This window comes from Nannobrachium achirus (genome assembly GCF_963921795.1).
Source record: "Nannobrachium achirus genome assembly, chromosome: 21".
Lineage (NCBI taxonomy): Eukaryota > Metazoa > Chordata > Actinopteri > Myctophiformes > Myctophidae > Nannobrachium > Nannobrachium achirus.
The window spans coordinates 11,877,703-11,893,251 of record NC_137828.1 but is presented as its reverse complement, the minus strand read 5'-3'; positions in this window follow the sequence as shown (position 1 = coordinate 11,893,251).

Below are 15,549 nucleotides of genomic sequence, written 5' to 3'. Positions count from 1 at the left end.
TAGTTTTGTAAGGTGGAATCAGATGATTAAAATATGTTTAAGATAAAGGAGTCCTTCATTTAGGTATAATTTGCATTTTTTTTTTACCAATTCTTTTTAAAGCTTGAATCATATGTGTGCTGACTTGAACATGTACTACATCAGCCAAAAATAGTAGACAGGCGTTGTGATGCGTTTGTGACTCGTTGTTGTGAGCTTGTAGATCTTCTCTTTTTGGGGAAGACATTTGGTGTAGAGGGAAAATAGGCGTTGTAGAGGTTGAGATTGTGTGATTGGTTCCAGTGAGGGAGGCGCGGCATGGCTTGAATGAAGGCACTACTAGAGAGGTGGGTGTGTCTCCTGTGTGTGTGTGTGTGTGTGTGTGTGTGTGTGTGTGTGTGCGTGTGCGTGTGCGTGTGCGTGTGTGTGTGTGTGTGTGTGTGTGTGTGTGTGTGCGTGCGTGTCTCAGGCAAACTCCTGTCGGGGAGCAACGGGGACTCAGACTGAGGGACATGACAGTGTCACTGACACCCAGTATGTGTGTGTGTGTGTGTGTGTGTGTGTGTGTGTGTGTGTGTGTGTGTGTGTGTGTGTGTGTGTGTGTGTGTGTGTGTGTGTGTGTGTTGTGTGTCTGTGTCTGTCACAGGGACTGTCCTGATTTCACCCTCTCAATCATGCGCACACACGCCTGCATGCACAAGTTGAGATGCTGCTTCTTCCGTAAGAGATTTAAACTGCTGCAGAAAGAGAGACGGATGAGAGAGAGCAAAATCGAGAGAGGGAGAGAAAGAGGAAGAGAGAAGTAGTGACAGAGAGAGAGAAAGAAAGCAAGAGATAAAGAGAGAGAGGCCGACAGACAGACAGACAGACAGAGGGGGGGGGGGGGGGGGGTAGGACCAGAAAAAAAAGAACAGTGAAGGCGTGTGCATGTTGTGTGTGTGTGTGTGTGCGCGCGGCGTGTGCATGTTGTGTGTGTGTGTGTGTGTGTGCGTGTCCAGGCCTTCCCATGCATGTGTTTGGAGAAGTGATGATGTCATGCTGTTCCACGACAGCCAATAGAATGACAGCGTGGAGAACAGTAGCATTCCACACCGTACAGCAGAGCTCACTCATTACGTGTCTATATAATGTGTATATGATTCTACAGCAGGGTTCCCCAATTAGTTTTCCCCAAGGGCCGAATCATAGGGTACCAAGCCGAGGGCCACAACATTGCAGGGGGCGACGGCGGCGTTCCTGCTACTCCAGCGACTGCGACAGTTCAGATGTCGTCGTTGTCGGGTGAAAATCTTGTATGTCCAAAACCATTCGTTTTGCATTTATCATTTTAAACTAGTGAAAACAGCCGATCTACAAGCACACAACGCCTCGTGGTGCGAGGCGTTGTGTGCTTGTAGATCGGCTGTTTTCACTACTTTTGTGCGACGGCCTTGTATGATTTGCGAAAGAACGTACAAATTTGGAGATACGAGATTTCCACCCGACAACGACGATATACCAGTGTTGTTGCTGCTCTTATACCACCATTATTACTGGGGTTGGTGGGGGCCAGACAGTAGCCCCCCGCGGGCCGCAAATGGCCCGTGGGCCGCCTATTGGGGAACCCTGTTCTATATGATTCATATTCTATTTCAGGGGTCAGCAACCTTTTTGAAATCAAGTGCCATGTTTTTAGTTTCTAGATAGTCAGTGTGCCATGTCAACATACATTTTAATCATAGACAAAATTGTGTGCACATCTCATGCCTATATTCAGGCCAGGTGCTGGACATCAAGGTATCAGATAATGGAAGGAGAGGAACGCATGCACACTGTTTATATGCTTACTTTTATTATAGGCAACTGCAACGTTTCGACTTTACGTCTTCATCAGGCAAAAGTTGTAGTAACTACAACTTACTACAACTGTTGCCGTAAAGTCGAAACGTTGCAGTTGCCTATAATAAAAGTAGGTTTTTGGAGCATGTAAACAGTGTGCGGGCGTTCCTCTCCAACATACATTTTAATGACACGGTGACACCCCATAAAAAGTCTTACACATTTAGCTTGTCATAGGACATTGTTATAACGATCATTAGACTCAGAGCAATAATCCACCTATCTCCCCGACTCCCAACCCGTTCAAAGTTCAGAATTTTAATGAATGTAGAATTATGTGCAGGATGTAATTTGCTGCAAATTAGGTGACTTGGATGATTTAATTGACCACATTTAACGCTTCCAGTGCCAGCCCCTAGAGGGCACCAAAGAATGCCAGGGTTTGTCCCATAGGCGAGCGTATTAGCATCCGGGGACTCACGTTGCAGTGATGCGCGTGCTCATGTTCGTGCACGTCATGGAAAGGTCCCGGATGAAAATGGCTACACAATAGCTATTAGCATTTTCTCATTTTAAAGATCATTTTTCGGCGATTTCGCCGTAAATAAACCTCGCGCCGCCTCCCTAAAAACACAATCCAGAGATATGGCCCTTCAAAGATGTGGTTTTTCATTGGATTCGGCGGCGATTCGCGACGTTACGCCCCCCCGGCCGGGGGGCGGCCGGCCCTCGGCCACTGGATTGAAAATTTAGGCCCAGGCTTCAGAAGGCCTCGGATCATTTTATTCATTTCATTAAAAAAGCCGAACTTGTTCGGGATAGGCACACTGGACTACGTTCCGGAAGCGGCGCTGAACATTCGGTGAACATTGGGGGTCTCAAAAATGTATTTTAAACCATTTTTAATGGAATATATCGTCGGACCATGTAAAATGGCTCGCTGGCTAGCGTAGGACGAGCCAGGACCACCCAAAATCTTAATGTTTTAACAATTATTTGTGGACCCACTTGAAATATCCTCATGGTACACCAGTGGGCCCCCGGCCACATGTTTGTTGGGAGTCACTGGTTTATCCTTCACCTAAAACTCAGACACTGATATCTGTATGCAAATGTGAAAAGAAAATGCATAAACATGAAGTCAGGTTATGTCCTCTTGCATTTCTCTCTTCTATTTCACAAGAGAGATTGTTTTTTTAACAAACTTAGTTAAGGGATATTTATTTTGAAAACACTTTTGGAGTCATTGAATTTGTAACGACTTATTGGATTTTGTGTGCTGCACACAAAAGCCCAGAGAGTTTGTGAGTTACTTCATTCATTATTTAGATATTTCATATTCATTTGATGAGACATGCCCATTATTGAAACGACATATCCCTGCTTCTCCATGGTGACTGAGACATTCTGATGTATTGAATGCATTTTTCAATTACTATTCTTTTTATTTTTTCATAATTATTTCATAATAATAATAAGTATTATACTAGTAAGACGCCTCAGGGTGACAGGCGAGGTCGAGCCATGTCTTGGCTGTCTGTCCAGTGATGTATCGGACCAGTTACCCATATGGAGATCCATGTACTGTATATGGAGATATGCTGTGACACCCCAAACATTACTCAGTTATTATTCGTTATGTGAAAATCCTATGACATCTATCACATCTGACATCATAGCCTACATAAAATCCCTTTTATGCCCATACATGGAGATCCCTGTCTGAACCAGCGACACAGATTAGGCTGTCTTCCTCCATACATGGGCATTCCCAGATGAAGTCCTGTTAGATATAGAGACACACGGGCGCCTACAAATACAATGACAGCGACCCCACTTTGGGTAAGGGAGAACGGTGCACTGCAGCTGCCAATGCAATCCCAATGAGAGGCATCGTGAAATATCATAATTTCAGTGGTTGACTACTGAGGCCATAGCGATTTTTTTGTGTTCTAATAAAGTGTCCCATGAGTTTAATTTTGCCTTTTTAAAGTGGCATATCTGTCATCTTGATACATTACCTACAATATACTTTAATATACTTCATCTGTGAGTCAAAAGTGCTAGCATTGGAAATCTTAAGTTTAGGTGGTCGCATGGTACACACGTCGTGGACGCATCCCTTGAGGTTTTCAATACCCAGATACGCTTGTCTCTCGTGTATAATTAGTCTATTTAATTTGGGACATTGTGGCATCTTGCTTCTTCCAAACGGAGTCTTGCAAGTTATTTTTGGTTAATACTAACCTGGAGAATCCACTCTGTAGTTGAAAAAGTCGGGATCTTCAGAGTCGGCGCTCATGAACGCACAGCAGTAAAGACAGTGATGTCACTGAAAAGCGACAGGTTCTGTGTCTGCCGTTTCCCCTCTTCTCTGTTAACATTATGGGTAACCCATTCAAGTGGCAAATTAAACGTGAAACACATCATGTATTTAGCAAACAAGAAGATATGTTGTCAGGGTCAGGCCATACATTTGAAAACACATTTTTATTTAAATCAATATAGTCTTCAGTTCGTGTAGGATTATTTTAATATTAGGCTAACCACAGCTGAATTGCAATGACTTTCTATGGGCTGTCTTGCAGTTCACCGTTCTCCCTTACCCGAAGTGGGGCCGCTGTTTCAATTGTGGGCGTGAATTTGTAGGCGCCCGTGTGTCTCTATGGGCTTAATAGTGATAACATCAGGGATCTCCATATATGGGCATAAAAGGGATTCTGTTAGAGTGGTTCCCATGGCATCACAACATACAATCCATTTTATGCCCACATGGAGATCCCTGTCTGAACCAGCCAGACCACTGTGATGTCACCTGTTATGACCATATATGGAGATCCCTTCTCTGAGTGTCTGACGTCACTGTGATGTCACCTGTGATGTCACAGTGATGTGTCAGGGGAACCACAGTGTCAGGCGTTATAGACAGACAGACAGACAGATATACATTCAAGCTGTGACCGTTCACATACTATAGGTCGCAACAATAATAATTTTGTCTTACCATTTGAATTTTTACCATTCAAGTCAATGGGGAAAATGTATTCACTAATAGATGAATGGCCATATGGAGTTCTAGTGTCAGTACTTTTATGCGAATATATGGAGATCCCTGCGATCTCATCAATATTCAATATCAATATTAAAGCCCATATCTTAGTTGGAATGCCCATATATGGACATACTGTGTCAAATGCCAAAAAGCTTTACTCTTATGTACTGTACCTCTACAAAAGACGTAACAATAAAGTACAACCTTGAACCTTGAAGCTTGAACTGTGTCAAGTCTCATGTGGTCAAGTCTCATCTATGATGTCAGTCATCTCCATATTTGGTTTAATTAGTGGCCAAGGCCACGAAGTGGCAAAAGGCCACTCATTGTTATTGGACTTCAGCACTATTATTATTATTCCGCCACTTTTGCTCTAGCGGCTAGACCGTGCAGTCGCTTTTTACGAAACTCGGCAGTATGGCAGAGGACTATGCCAAACGGCTAAAACGCGAAGCTCGCAACAATCGGCCAAAGGGTGGCGCTGTAGGAAGCCTTCGAAAGTGCAAACTTTGAACTGGTGTAGCTCATGCCCTGTTTCAGGTACAGCAATGAAACCTGTATACACTTATGCGTCTCCTCATGCCGAACAACTTTTACGCTCTGACTTTTGACCTCTGACCTTTACCTCTCCCACAATTTTGAATTATATGAAAAACAGTCAAAATCTATCTCCTCCTGGGATTTTCGCGTAACGTGCGCGAAACTTTTTTTACATGAACTTTGGACCAACACGGTCATCGCACAGCGGCCGGATTTTCTTTAAAGCGAAACATTATTTTTTAATAATTAACCGTATAATGCAGTTTCATGCAAATTATTCTTCTGCCTCTAAATCATACATGCAAAGTGACACGTACATGGCAGTATGGCAGAGGACTATGCCAAACGGCTAAAACGCGAAGCTCGCAACAATCGGCCAAAGGGTGGCGCTGTAGGAAGCCTTCGAAAGTGCAAACTTTGAACTGGTGTAGCTCATGCCCTGTTTCAGGTACAGCAATGAAACCTGTATACACGTATGCGTCTCCTCATGCCGAACAACTTTTACGCTCTGACTTTTGACCTCTGACCTTTACCTCTCCCACAATTTTGAATTATATGAAAAACAGTCAAAATCTATCTCCTCCTGGGATTTTCGCGTAACGTGCGCGAAACTTTTTTTACATGAACTTTGGACCAACACGGTCATCGCACAGCGGCCGGATTTTCTTTAAAGCGAAACATTATTTTTTAATAATTCACTCAATGTTGCAGTTTTATGCAAATTATTCTTCTGCCTCTAAATCATACATGCAAAGTGACACGTTCATAGCATTTGGCAAATATGTAGAGGGTTAGTCCAAATATCACTGAAAGCAATCTTACTCCAATTGGCCAAAGGGGGGCGCTATACGAAGCGTTTGAAAACTCAAACTTTAAAGGGGCATAAGTCATGCCTCGTTTCGTTTGAAGACATGCAACTTGCTTACACGCGTGCCTTGACTCAAGCGGAAGACATCTGTGTCTTTGTTAAGTAAGCTCCGCCCTTAGATTTTCCGCAATTTTGAGCAGTTTGTAAAACACTTAAACCCGCTTTTATTCCGGAACTTTCGCGTCACGTGCACGGAACTTTTTTTACATGAACTTTGGACCAATATCTAAAGATCTGTCAGATCGCTTTTTTTTGTATTGAAACATGCTTTTTTAATAATTCAATCAACATTGCAAGTCTTATGCAAATTATTCTTCTGCCTCTAAAACATACATGCAAAGTAAAATTTCATGATGAACTACTATAGAGGGTTAGTCCAAATATCACTGAAACCAATCTTACCCCAATTGGCCAAAGGGGGGCGCTATATCATTTTGAAAGAAGGCGTCAAGTTTATTACATGAAACTTTTTTTTTTCTTATCTTTTTTTTTTAAATGACAGGTCCATTATGTGTGACTGCCGTAGTGTAGTGGTCAGTGCCTGTGCCTGATATTCGGATGGTTGTGAGTTCGAACCCCACGTTGGGTAGAGTTGATGTTAACATCCTGGATGCCCATGGCATGTGCGTATGTCAAACTCTTTAATGTTGACACGTCTGATCTAACTCCAGATCACGTTCATGTTTAAAATGAGCCCTTCTCTACCGGCCGGTTTGAGTAAAAGAAAATATGATCACTCGAAAATGTCAGAAATACTCAGATTACATTTACTCAGATTGATTTCACCCCAAGCCTCCAAAATATAAAAAAGAAATCAATAAAATCAAGGCACTCAGCCTACATAGAACTTTTTTTTTAAACAAACATGGTTAACAGATCCTGTGGCTGCCTAGTGTAGTGGTCAGGGCACATGCCTTACATGCAGAAGCTCGTTGGATCGAATCCCACCTGGGGCTTGTATAAGCATAAAACCATGACATAAATCCTGAAACCTGAAACAAGCATTATAATACAAACTGTCATGTCTACACCTATGTTGTGATTTCCAAGGATTGCAATGATACCATGTACCAGCTCAGTGGTCTAGTGGTTTGAGTGTCTGCCCTGAGACTGGGAGATTTGGGTTCAAACCCGGGTCGCGTCATACCAAAGATTCTAAAAAATGGGACCCAGTTCCTCCCTGCTTGAAACTCAACATCTAGGGTTGGATTGGGGGTAACTCCCTGCGACATACTAGTGTCTTGACCAGGGGGGTGTACTTGTACAACAAGTTACCTTGCGCTACAGAAACAGGAGAGGCTCCTGCCCTATAAGATTCATAGCCTGGCCGATTCATATGGTCTTCATAGCTCAGCCAGGCTTACTATGTACATCATCAAACTGTCCAGGTGCATAGTATCACAGTTTTTTTTATGTCTGTTGCATATAGGCCTACAGTCTTTTGCATACATGTTGTGTAGAGGCCAATTTGTGCTTTTACCTATAACCACCGATTAGTGTAAAACTTTGTATGCATGAAACTTTTTCTTTTTTTCTTTTTTTTTAAATGACAGGTCCTTTATGCGTGACTACCGTAGTGTAGTGGTCAGTGCCTGTGCCTGATATACGGATGGTTGTGAGCTCAAACCCCACGTCGGGTTGAGTTGATGTTAACATCCAGGATGCCCATGGCATGTGCGTATGTCAAACTCTTTAATGTTGACACGTCTGATCTAACTCCAATTCACGTTCATGTTTAAAATGAGCCCTTCTCTAACAGCCGTTTTTTCTGTTCTGAGTAAAAGAAAATATGATCACTCGAAAATGTCAGAAATACATACAATAGATTACATTTACTCAGATTGATTTCACCCCAAGCCTTCAAAATATAAAAAAGAAATCAATAAAATCAAGGCACTCAGCCTACATAGAACTTTTTTTTTAAACAAACATGGCTAACAGATTCTGTGGCTGCCTAGTGTAGTGGTCAGGGCATATGCCTTTCATGCAGAAGGTCGTTGTATCGAATCCCGCCTGGGGTTTATATAAGCGTAAAACCATGATATTTGGTACACTTCACAGTTTGGTTCCTTGAACAATGTCTGATATGGAGCCTTCCTAAAAATGTCCCCCAACCCCCCTTGATGCGTATTTTAATATCCGCCATTACTAAATAATGTATTTTGCATCATAAATCCTGAAACAAGCATTATAATACAAACTGTCATGTCTACACCTATGTTGTGATTTCCAAGGATTGCAACAACATCATGTACCAGCTCAGTGGCCTAGTGGTTTGAGTGTCTGCCCTGAGACTGGGAGATCCAGGTTCAAACCCCAGTCGTGTCATACCAAAGATTCTATATAGGCATACAGTCTTTTGCATACATGTTGTGTAGAGGCCAATTTGTGCTTTTACCTATAACCACCGATTAGTTTAAAACTTTGTATGCACACTTCCCAGAGGCCAAGGAAAAACCTGTGCCCTGCATTTTTCTGCCATTTATAGCGCCACCAGAAGGCCAACTTACAGTATGTAAAACACATTCTTCGATATTACTCCTTCAGATTTTATCCGAAAATCACACAAATCAGTACACAGTATCTCTACAGTGATGTAATCATGACGGATTTGTCAGATATCATATTCTATCTAATTGGCTAACATTGAATTCCAAGGTTTGCAGGATTGCTCCTTTTTGAACAAAATGTCTCAAACGCAGCCTGCTATGTGTGTGAGATTTTGCACACACATTCCCACTAGGCCAAGGAACAGATGCCACCCTTCTCACATTGGCCTGTTATAGCGCCACCAGCGGGTCAATTTTTGCCAAACACATTTTTGGAACAAAATGCTTCAAATCCCGCATGCAGCGTCCGATTGCCGTGAAAGGCCCAAGAACACGTGACACCCTTTTCACTTTGGCCTATTATAGAGTCACCGCTAGGCCAAAAAAAACCTACCTGACCTGCCGGAGTCCTGTTCGGAAGAACACTGCTTCCAGTTTTTCTTTGATTTGTTCTTTGCTTTCCCTTGATGCTTTTTTGCTTTCCTGCTTTTTCTGCCTTGGCCACTTTATCGCTGCTTGCAGCTATATTTTGTAATTAAAGTCAATGGAGAAAATTGATTCACAAATACATTTATATAAATTAAACTATGTAGCTATGCAAAGAATCAATTCCCGATGAACTCGGTCGATTTGACATATGGCCCAAGTGTGTGCCACCAAAACTGTGGGAGGAGTAGAGTGGCAAAATAAAGTTTATCTAGGAGGGGAAAGAAAGAAAGAAAGAAAGAAAGAAAAGAAAGAAAGAAAGATGGATGGATGGAATAAAGTCGCACAAGTACTATAGTCTGGATGCCCGCAAGGGGCAACCACTAATAAAAAATACTCTTTGACTGAAAGATAGATTAAAAGATAAACCAACAAAGTAGACTGTGTTGGTGTGATTTCAGACACTGGGTGAGTGTGTGTCATTCTGTCTCTCTAAGTTTATTTCAGGGAATACTAATAGAAATGCTGCACCACCAGTGTCGCTCCCTCACTCTCACATCAGACACTGAGACACCTGCCTCTGTCCACAAACAGAAGGACCTCTTTTCTCAAGTTCTTGGCAAAACTTTGAGGCCACATTTGTCAGACATTCAATTCACTGGTTCTCAAAGTTGGGTCCGGGGGAGCGGGTTCCAGGTGGTCCCCTACAAAATAAAGAACAGTTTAACCATGACCCCATTTTATACTTCGGTTATTCAAAAATAAAGACCAGGCCTACAAGCTCACAGCACGCCATATCGAGACACATTGGGTGCGTTTATATGCACAGATGTATTCCACTTATATTCGGAATGACTGCTCATTCAGAATAGAAATGCTCATATAAACGTTTAGGAATAGCCATTCCGGTCTGACCCGAATGAATTTTCATTCTGGTCTGAAGAGGTGGTTTATGCCGTTTCAATCGGGATACATTTGTCATATAAACGCTCCATTCGGAATTAACTGCTGTCTGAACTGCCCCCCCCCCCTTCTCCGACCTGAAGTAGGCCTACTTTGCGCATGCCCAAAGTTCTATTCTGGATGAATCCTTTGGTCATGTAAACGACAGTGGAATGAGGGATACTTGTATTCAGGTCCCATGTAAACGTTTGGGTATGAAGCTCTATTCGGAATAAGTTCATTCTGAATGCCATTCTGAATGTGCATATGAACGCACCCTGTGCAGAGAGCTTGTGTATGTGTGCCAGTGTATGAGAATCACTGGTTAAATTGTGTATCTATTTATCCATCTATCTATCTATCTATCTATCTATCTATCTATCTACTCCATCCATCCATCCATCCATCCATCCATCCATCCATCGACCACTTCTCTCCCTCCCCCTCTCTCTCCCTCTCTCTCTCTCTCTCTCTCTCTCTCTCGCTCTGTGTCATCCCACTGTGTCCTACACGTCATGGTGTGTTAGTCTGCAGTTGATCGAGCGGATCGAGCGGAACCCCCCCCCCCCCCCCCCCCCCCCCACACACACACACACACACACACACACACACACAGCGTCTGGAGAGAAACCGTGAACAGACTGAACACATGAGATCAATCCTGCTTAACGAACCGCTCGACCCGCCCCCTTGCATGCGTGCATGCTCTCTCTCTCTCTCTCTCTCTCTCTCTCTCTCTCTCTCTCTCTGTCTCTCTCTCTCTCTCTCTCTGTCTCTCTCTCTCTCTCTCTCTCTCTTTCTCTCTCTCTCTCTCTCTCTCTCTCTCTCTCTCTCTCTCTCTCACACACACACACACACACGCACGCACGCACGCACGCACACACACACACACGCGCGCGTACCACTGGCTTGAAATTGGGTTCGCAGAGGTCGTGCTAAAGGGAGGCAGTGATGGTTTATGTCTATTAGAATGAATTAAGGAGGTGACATGAGTGGTGGTGTCATTAGGTCTAAATTAACACCCACTCTCACACACACACACACACACACACACACACACACACACACACACACACACACACACACACACACACACACAGTTTAAAAAAATGGACACGAGTTGAGACACGCCCCCTGCATGTTGAGCATTGATTACCTCATTTAGCCTTAACTCTGTCTCTCTCTTCCTCCTTCTCTATTTTCTCTATCTCTGTCTCTCCCTTCCTCCTCCATCTCCCTCCTTCCCTCATTATCTCTACCTTTCTGTATTTCTCTCTCTGTCTCTCTGTCATTCAGTTCAATTCAATTCAATTCAATTCAAATGTATAAGTGGAACAGAACAGTAGCTGGCCTAAAGACACAATAAAGTCTGTGATTGCGTCAACAGAGCTGTTTTACAAGGCATGAAGGAAAAAAAATAGCTTACGAAACCAGAATAACTGCTTGCTGTCAGAGATATATAGCCTACTATAAGGTTAGGATGGGATAACATTTTGAAACAAATGGCAGTAATGTTTCGATGTCTTCATTCACTTGGTATAAAACTCTCTCTCTCTCTCTCTCTCTCTCTGTCTCTCTCTTTCTCTCTCTCTCTCTCTCTCTCTCTCTCTCTCTCTCTCTCTCTCTCTCTCTGTAGTAAATGTAGTAGCACAACGCTTGGCCGCTACAGGCCATGTTCTCTTAAATCTTTCAGGATCTAGTGACACACACGCACACACACACACACACACACACACACACACACACACACACACACACACACACACACACACACACACACACACACACACACACACACACACACACAGCCGCCGCCGTGAACTTCTTTAAGAAGCTAATGTCTTTGTAATCCACCACTTTAACTGCCTTTTCAAAGCGACAGCAGCGGACAGTAAAACCGTCATGACTAATGGACAGATACTCTCACTACGCTCCTCCATTTGCTCCCATTTGTTTGTGTACATTTCACTGTGTGGGAATGCCTGAGAGGGCCAGTTATACTCACCTTGCAAAGCTTAGACTTGTGGCAATGTGGATTTATAGTGCATATAGGCCTACTTTATAGTTTAGATTTAGGGTGTGCATCACCAAACTCGGTTTGGTTCTTGACTTCTACTCTTCTTGACTTCTACTGTGTTTCATTCCTCTTTCTGGTGTCTGGCATTTTGTTTTAAAATGCAACTTTTGTTCGTGGGTGGTTTAGCCGACTTGGTAGTGTTAACCACTTGAACCCCAGAATCCACAACATTTTTGGGGGGAAGACGTTTGGTGTAGATGGAAACTAGAAAGATGCAATTGGAAATTGCAAGTGTGGTTGCAGTGACGTGAGTCACACTTGCAAATATCTCTGTACATGTCAGTCCTTCTCCCTATTTGAGCATGTGTGCTAACCATTCCGCCACCCCAACTAAAAAGCTGTCCAAGTACAGAGCCAATTCAGGTCCAGTTTACCAAGTCTAGAGGGTATAAATGGTTTTGACACTCAGAAGGATACGTACTGTAACTAGGCCACCGGTATAACAATAACGATAATTGAGTCAACACTGAAGAACGATAAAGTTAAGTAAAAACAGTGCATCAAACACGCGCTGCGCAGTCCAGCTGTGACAGAGTCAAGGCGGAGGGAAGGGGGGATCTCAGCCTCTGTGATGGCAACTCAATCTCCTCCCCTGATTGCTCACATGGCCATCTTCTAGCGCTACCATCAGGCCGATTTTTGCAAAACACATTTTTGGACACTGCTCCTGCAGATTTTGCCCTAAAATCACACAAAGCAGTACACAGTATGTCTACAGTCATGTCATCAACATGGATCTGTCCCATTTAGCGCCACCATCAGGCCGATTTTTGCAATCACATTTTTGGACACTGCTCCTACAGATTTTTGCCAAAAATCACACAAAGTGGTACACAGTATCATGTCATCAACATGGTCATGGATCTGTCCCATTTCCCATATTCCCTCCTGATTCGCTACGATTGCCTTCTAAAGTTTGTGTATGCGACGTGACGGTTGCTTATCTCCCGATTAGGGAGTCTTACAGGTAATTAATTGGTGAGCCTACAGAGGCAAAGCCAGCTAGTCTACCAGCTATTCATAATCGTCTCCTCATCTCTGTTAACACAACTTTCCAAGGGTCATGAGACCGCCTGCATTCCAGATGTCCTTCTGATGGATAATGAACGGACCTCAATGATTCGTGACATTGAGTATGTCTTCCATCATCTTTTCCTTTCATACTGTATAAAGTGTATACGAATACATACTCGGCCAGCAAAAGTGAATGTGATTTTGTTGTGAAGAGAAGGGCCTATCTGTGATATCATGCGTTTGGAACGCATGCCCTTTCGGCTACGCAATGTACCCATTGTACTTAATATGATTTTGTTGTGAAGAGAAGGGCCTGTCTATGATATCATGCATTTGGAACGCATGCCCTTTCGGCTACGCAATACCCGCTGTACTTACAGTAGTGCAGTAACCATTATCATGGAGGCCAGTCTATGACATCAGTAGGCTACTAAATCAAAGAGACATCAGGCATGCATGCAGGCAGGCAGACAGACACAGATTGGTGGAGTTTGGGTTCTGGACATCTGCTGATCCGACCGCCTTCCCGCTGGCACATCACCACCCCCGGGTCTTTGGTGATACACGCGCCAAGTCTGAAGTCAGCCGGGCAGACGGTTCTCAAGATATGTGCGGGGAAAGAAACACACACACACACGCACGCACGCACGCACGCACGCACGCACACACACACACACACACACACACACACACACACACACACACACACACACACACACACACACACACACACACACACACACACACACACAGAGATTTAGTGCATTTTATAGATAGATGGCATGTTGTTTATTTGCAGACAGGGGCTAAGTGAGGATGTTATTTAGACAAATTAGTCGACTGCTCACCCTGCTGTTGGCTGGCACGGGTTCATGTCTCATACTCTGTTCTTGAACTTTGTAAATTGCTCTAGATACGAGCGTATACATTTTACCAAGTGCCTCCGGTCCTGGACATTTGTCTCAATGTTTGCCTCACGCAGACAGGAACGTACTTTACAGCGTGAGCCAATCACAGGCAGTCCAAAGTCACAACGATTTAGTTCAGACTGCAGAGAAATCCGACTTGTTTCTCAGATCTGATCTTTAAGAGCTACTGCCATACGACAAAGTACATGTCCAGGCTGAGACACAGAGACACATCATTATGAATCAGCTTTTAATCGCATTTCAAACCATCCAGGAATGTGGTTCAAATCTCCAATTTGCAATGATTTGGTCTGCCAGTCTGAACAGGCTCACACAGGGCGCACACCCACACACACACACACACACACACACACACACACACACACACACACACACACACACACACACACACACACACACACACACACACACACACACGTGTGCGTGCACACACACACACACACACACACACACACACACACACACACACACACACACACACACACACACACACACACACACGCTCACACACAAACACACTAGAATAAAAAAGGATAGCGACCAGAATGATAATTCTCACCACACTCATTTGAGATACCTGTCACAGTCTGTCACAGTCACAGTAAGTGTTCAGGCTAATTGAGGAACTTGTGAACATTCAAGTCAACCTTTGTAGAACAGATGATCATGACATATACTTCTTGATTGCCTGTGAGCCTGACCTTTCTTTCTGCTCCCGCGGAGTTAGCGCCTCAACCCTGCTTATCTGTCTAGTGCCAGGAAGGTGTTATAGTACAGGGGCTAATACTGATATTTTCACAAATTGGTACCACCCAAGGTGACCGTACGTTTTTTACATTTTTGTCTTCCTACATGTCTCTAGTTTACGTTGGTATGATAACCCTTTCTGAGAAGTAGCTTAATTGATGTTATCACCCGCTATAGAGTCGGTGTCCCATTAACTTTACTATACAAGGGAAAAAAAGGTAAAAAAATAATCTGCTTTAAGTAGCATAATGAGGGGTCAAACTAGGGGTTTTTCATTATTATGAATCCATTGCAAGCATCTGTTTTGCATGAAAATAGTAAAGTAAAGTTAATGGGACACCGACTCTAGCGGGTGATAACATCAATTAAGCTACTTCTCAGAAAGGGTTATCATACCAACATATAAACTAGAGACATGTACAAAGAAGGAAATCCAAAAATGTTACGGTCACCTTGGGTTGTACCAAAATTTGTATTAGCCCCTGTACTATTAGAGCATACAGTACATCTTCATTGGAAATGATTAATAAGGCTGATCTGACATCACCAACGACGGCTGAACAGGAGCAGACGCCACGGGAAAAAAGAAAGGTGAAGCCTTCTCAAGA